This window comes from Felis catus, chromosome C1 (genome assembly GCF_018350175.1).
Source record: "Felis catus isolate Fca126 chromosome C1, F.catus_Fca126_mat1.0, whole genome shotgun sequence".
NCBI lineage: Eukaryota > Metazoa > Chordata > Mammalia > Carnivora > Felidae > Felis > Felis catus.
Genome location: NC_058375.1, coordinates 107,609,363 through 107,615,118, shown reverse-complemented (window position 1 = coordinate 107,615,118; position 5,756 = coordinate 107,609,363). Strand labels below are relative to the sequence as shown.

The 5,756-nt window shown below is 41.5% G+C and overlaps 1 long non-coding RNA gene across 1 annotated transcript; it reads right to left on the bottom strand.

The window, feature by feature from the left end:
- Positions 1-3,972: 3,972 nt before the first annotated feature.
- LOC111561965 lies at positions 3,973-5,363 on the bottom strand. Its single transcript, XR_002745036.2, has 2 exons — positions 5,304-5,363; positions 3,973-4,577 (listed from the first exon to the last, which is right to left on the bottom strand). It is a non-coding gene; the product is annotated as an uncharacterized LOC111561965 (long non-coding RNA).
- Positions 5,364-5,756: the final 393 nt, after the last annotated feature.

Below are 5,756 nucleotides of genomic sequence, written 5' to 3'. Positions count from 1 at the left end.
TGCCTCTCTCTGCATCCTCGCTAACACCTGTTGTTTCATGAGTTTTTAATTTTAGCCATTCTGACAGGTGTGAGTTGGTATCTCATCATAGTTTTGATGTATTTCTCTGATGAAGAGTGATGTTGAGCATCTTTTCATGTGTCTGTTAGCCATGTGGATGTCTTTTGGAAAAGTGTCTATTTATGTCTTCTCCCCATTAATTAACTGGATTATTTGTTTTTTGGGGTGTTGAGTCTGATGAGTTCTTTATGGATTTTGGATACTAACCCTTTACCTGATATGTCATTGCAAATATCTTCTCCCATTATGTCTGTTGCCATTTAGTTTTATTGATTGTTTCCTTTGCTGTGCAGGAGCATTTTATCTTGTTGAAGTCCCAATAAATCATGTTTGCTTTCATTTCCCTTGCCATTGGTGATGCGTCTAGAAAGACGTTTCTGTAGCCTAAGTCAAAGAGGCTGCTACCTGTGTTCTCCTGGAGGACTTTGATGGTTTCCTGTCTCACATTTAGGTCTTTCATCCATTTTGAATTTATTTTGGTGTATGGTGTAAGAAAGTGGTCCAGTTTCATTCTTCTGCATGTTGCTGTCCAGTTTTCCCAACACTATTTGTTGAAGAGATGGTCTTTTACCCATTAGATATTCTTTCCTGCTTTGTCAAAGATGAGGTAAATATATAGCTGTGGGTCCATTTCTGGGTTTTCTGTTCTGTTCCACTGCTCTATGTGTTTGTTTTGTGCTAGTACCATACTGTCTTGATCACTACAGCTTTGTAATATAGCTTGAAACCTGTAATATAGCTTGAAGGGTTTGTGATACCTTCAGTTTTGTTTTTCTTTTTCAGGACTGCTTTGGCTATTCAGGGTCTTTGGTGGCTCCGTGTATTTTAGGATTTTTTTTTACCTAGCTCTGTGAAGAAAGCTGGTGGTATTTTGATAGGGATTGCATTAAATGTGTAGATTGCTTGGGGGTAGTATAGACATTTTAACAACGTTTGTTCTTCCATCCATGAGCATGGAATGCTTTTCCATTTCTTTGTGTCCTCTTCAATTTATTTCCTAAGTGTTCTATAGTTTTCAGAGTACAGATATTTTACGTCCTTACTTAGGCTTATTCCTGAGCATTTTATTGTTTTGGGTGCAATTGCAAATGGGTCATATACAGTCCACGGCCTGGGACTTCAAGAAGTGTTTCTGTTGTATGCTGTGTGCACTCTACCCTTGCGTTTTGGCTGCTCTTTTCCATTGGTCAGTCCTTTGCAGAGATCCTCCTTGCTTGAAGTGGTGGAGTGTTTGGACCTTTAACTGAGTGCTGTGATTTGTTTGTTGAAGTAACCCTGAGAAAAGTGGGGTAAAAAGCCTGATCTCCCCCCCCCAAAAAAAAAAGAGAAAAGGAAAGGGAACAAAAGAGGCCAAACAGTGAATCAAAAAACTTTAAGGCTGATTCCAAAGAAAAAGAAAGGGAAAAAAAGGAAAGAAAGAAAAAGAAAAGAAACAATGAAGCCTGATTCAAAAAAAAAAAAAAAAAAAAAAAAGGAGGTAGAGAGAGAGAAAAGGAAATGAAAATACAGGTGTCATTTTGAAGCACTCAGTTTTCTGCACACTTGGCTACCTGTGCTGGTCTTGTGGAGGAGAGGCCCACTTTTTGGCTCTGTCAGTCTTGCCCCAGTAAATAAGTAGTAGCCAGGCACAGAGGGGAGGGTTTTAGGGTAAGCGATCCAGTCTTCCCTGGTGGCCACTATGCTGGTCTCTGAAGTCTCACAGTGTTGATGTTCATGGGGAAAATGGCACCACCCCAGCCTCTTGTTCTCGGACAGGAGATATCACACCCCTTGCTGCTCAGGCAGTCTTCTCAGAATAGTGAGGGCAATCAGCATGCCCTGTACCACAGCTCTCCTGTGTTTTTCTGTTGGCGCTTGGCTAGGATTCAAAACTCTTAAAGGACCCAGCACCGGATACCTCTCCATGCTGTGTCTTAAACCCATTGTCACAAGAAAACAGTTCCACGTCTATATAGTGCATGGAATCTATGGTGTAGCACTGCTAAAAGCAGGAACATTGTTACATTCCCTCTGGATTTGCTTCTGTCTCCTGTTGATGAAAGGCTTTTTCCTGGCTCCAGCAGTCTTTTATCCTTGGGGAGGCAACATGCTCTCTTCCAAAAGTACTCCAGGAAGGGGAATATTTTCTCTCAGTGTGCCCAGTGATCCCTACACCACACTGTGCACTACGGGCCCAGCTCCCTCCTTCTCCCCAGAAGCAGGTGCCACAGATCTGCTCTGGAGAAAGTCATGCACTTCCAAAACCTCAGAGTTTGAGCTCTAAATGCTGTTTGCAAAAAAACAAAAACAAAAACAAAAACAAACCTGTGACACTCAGTACTTCCAGTTCCCCAGTCCGTGGTCCAGAGAGGTTTTCCTCTTGTGCAAACCTGATGCTGCACTTTCTAAACCCTTCTCTATTTCTCTCTCTTTCGTCTCTCCACAGAAAAGATTCCCTCCCTTCCTCAGGATTTTTCTCTCCACTAATTCACTTCCACATACCTCACACCTACCATATTGTCTGCCTCCAACCATGGAGATCCTTCTGCAACCCACAGATAAATTTTCTGGGTGTTCCAAGTGATCTGACCTCAATACAACTGTGTTTGAAGGATGAGGAAAGCCCAGGGTTCCCCTACTTGCCTGCCATCTTAACTACTCCCTTCAGTGGTTATTTTTCTTTTTCTGTCTCACTTTTCTCCCAAGTGTGCATCTCAGCATGTGCAGTGTGTAACTTGAGTGGAAGTCTTCTGTGGGTTACTTTTCACTCTCACCACAGCATGAAAGGGATGAGCAGTAATCTGGAATACCCTTACACCTGTAGTTCTATCATCTTGGGGTCCTTCACTTCTAGTTTTGTTACTGGAGGATATAGAAAAGGAAGAGCCTCTTAAATATGTGCAGTGTAGTTGATTTAATATGAAGACTTTGTTGCTTTAAAAAATAATGTTCTCTCTCTCTCTCTCTCTCTCTCTGTGTGTGTGTGTGTGTGTGTGATATCTCAGTTAAGTATTCTGTTTGTGAACACTTAGCACCACAAGCAATGATACACTTAAAGAACATAACCCTCTTTTTTCAGCTTACTTGACTAGTTGGCTAAATAAGCTACAGAGCAGCAATAACTTTGCAAATCTAAATAGACATGTAAACCCAAATATTTCTCAAATGTAGGGTTACAACACTCCAAAAAGCAATTTCAGAGGTGAACAAACATGACAGGACCCTGAATTTTGGTGGGTTGCCAGAGTAAGAAAAACATGTGGTATGCATGGAGAGGAGAGAACACTTTGCCTTGTAAGGAGCCTTATTATTTCCCTTTCTGTTGTTTCCCCATGTTTTAAGAACAGCTATAATTTTATGCAGAATACTCCACTAATACAAAAGTTTCTCTGAAATATCACATAAAAAATAAAGTGAATTAGAAAGGAAAGAGAACAATGGAATATAAAAGGGTAATAAAATTCAAGAATCTTCATGTTTCCTACACTAGTTATGTCTGAGCCACTTTCAGGTTGGAGCAAACCTGGTGGTGGTGGCGATGGAAATGGTGGTGGTGATGGTGATGGTGATGAGACAATGACAGTCTGCTGCTTCATTGAGTGCTTATTATGTGCCAGGCTTTGTGCCAATTAAATTAGACACATTCATTCAATTTTATGCCTGACAAGTTTGTAATGTAAATATTATTTTCTCCACTTTGTACTAAAGGAATTAAAATCCTGAGACGTTAAATAATTTGTTCTCCAAATCAATCAGTAGTAATTAAGGAAAATAACAGATTCTAAATTACATAGAAGTAATCTTTGATGTGATCCAAAATTCAGATAACACTGATTATGAGACCTTAGGCCTTGGGATGAAAGGACAGAAATAAACCACAATGATGGTATGATATTGCTAAAAACCAGGTGTAAAAAGAAAGAAAATATCCCATCACAACGAAAATGCACTTTATTCAGAAATTAAAGAAAAGTGACAGTGGCCCAGGAAGTAGAAAGTCCTGGTCTGCAGGAGACATCCAGAGAATCCTTTGCTGACACCCCACAGAGAGCTGCTGCCCTTCCTTCTGAGGCCCTGGGGTCTGGCACAGCTGAGGACCACCCTTTTGCAGCTGCCTCTGGGAGAGTAATGGTATCACAGCCTTGGGGGGAAACCTTTCCCTCTGTGATGCAGTAGTTGTCACAGATATGGTAGAGGCTACAGAGAGAAGCTTCCTCTGTACCCAGGTTAGGCTTTGAAAAGAAGGTAAGTGGAGCTGTGGAATTAGGTGAGCCAGTGTCTTTATCCTTCCTGGTCCTGGTGAGTCCTGAAGCTGCTACTTGTTCTTGAATGGGCACTTCTGCTGGCACTTTGGAGGTGGGCATGGCTCAGGACACCTTGGCGGTAGGCAAGGCTCTGGGCACTTTGGAGGTGGGCAAGGCTCTGGACACTTTGGAGGTGGGCAAGGCTCAGGGCACTTAGGTGGGCACATGGGAGGTGGCTGGCAGGGTTGCTTGCACTGCTGCTGTTGATAAGACATCTTTCTGGGATTTTAGAATCTGAAAGAAAACATGTGACAGTGTTCAAAAGAAGGGACTTTCCCAGAGCGAGAAAGCAAAGCTTATGTAAAACTTTGACATATTCTCTCTTCAATCTCTAAGAATATCCTTTAACCTTGTAACTCCCTTTTTATGACTTTCTGGCTTCTCTCTTCCTCTTTAGCGAATTGCTTCATCAGCCCACAGAAAGTGCTCTATTTTCTCATATCATTTTTCCAAAGAAAATATCTCTGTTTGAAAGAACTAAGTAGTAATGTTATTTGCATGACAGAAACATCTTTGAGAAAGGCAGTCACACGTTCTGAAATCCTGGGCAGCCTCACAATGTCCACCATCATTATCTCTTGTGAGGTCCCAATAAACTGGCATAGGTACAGAACAAAGGGCCACTCAATAAGAATACAATGGCTTCATACCTTCTAAGACATAAACCTTTGAAATCACAGTAGGAGGGACACCAAAAATATATAGAAAAGAGAAAAGTACTTTGTTCTTTTTTCCTCTTATCAAAGCTTTACTATTAATTTCTTTTTCCATAGGGGATGTCAAACTATCTACCAAAAAACAAATGAAAACAGTATATCATTGTGCCCAGATACCAAGTTTCCATCAACTACGGAGCGTTGAACCAATGATCCTAACTTTGGAGCAACTGAACTTGCTGGCCACAGATTAAATTCAACATTTGAGAGCACCAAAAAGCAGAACTCAAGAAATCAGACTCACCAAGCTCTCCGAAATAGATCAGGACTCGGTACCAAAAGGATGGTAGTAGTCCCATGGCAGGGGATCTCTTTATAGGGCTTGCTGCCCCACCCAGGAGGAAGTGGGATTGCCTAAAACTGGCCTGGTCCAATAATTTCCCAACTAAAATGCAAATCCACCCATAACTTGCTAGACAGGGACTCTGCAAATAGGAAATATCCTGCTCTAAGATTTCTTCACTGGGTTACGTGTTCATGACACAGAAACCCTAAGCTCTTAGTTTAAGTGACTTGTTATAGCAGAGGAATTTCAGGGATTCTCTAACTGGTGGTCAAAGGCTCTATTTGATTGGGGAAGATGATTCTCTCTTTTATCTTTCGTGTTCCCTGAATCGTAATACTGCCTACCGTGTTCCACTTTCGCTGGCTGGTATTCTGTTGTGCATGCTGGGTTGAAAAGAGCCTTGCTACCTGA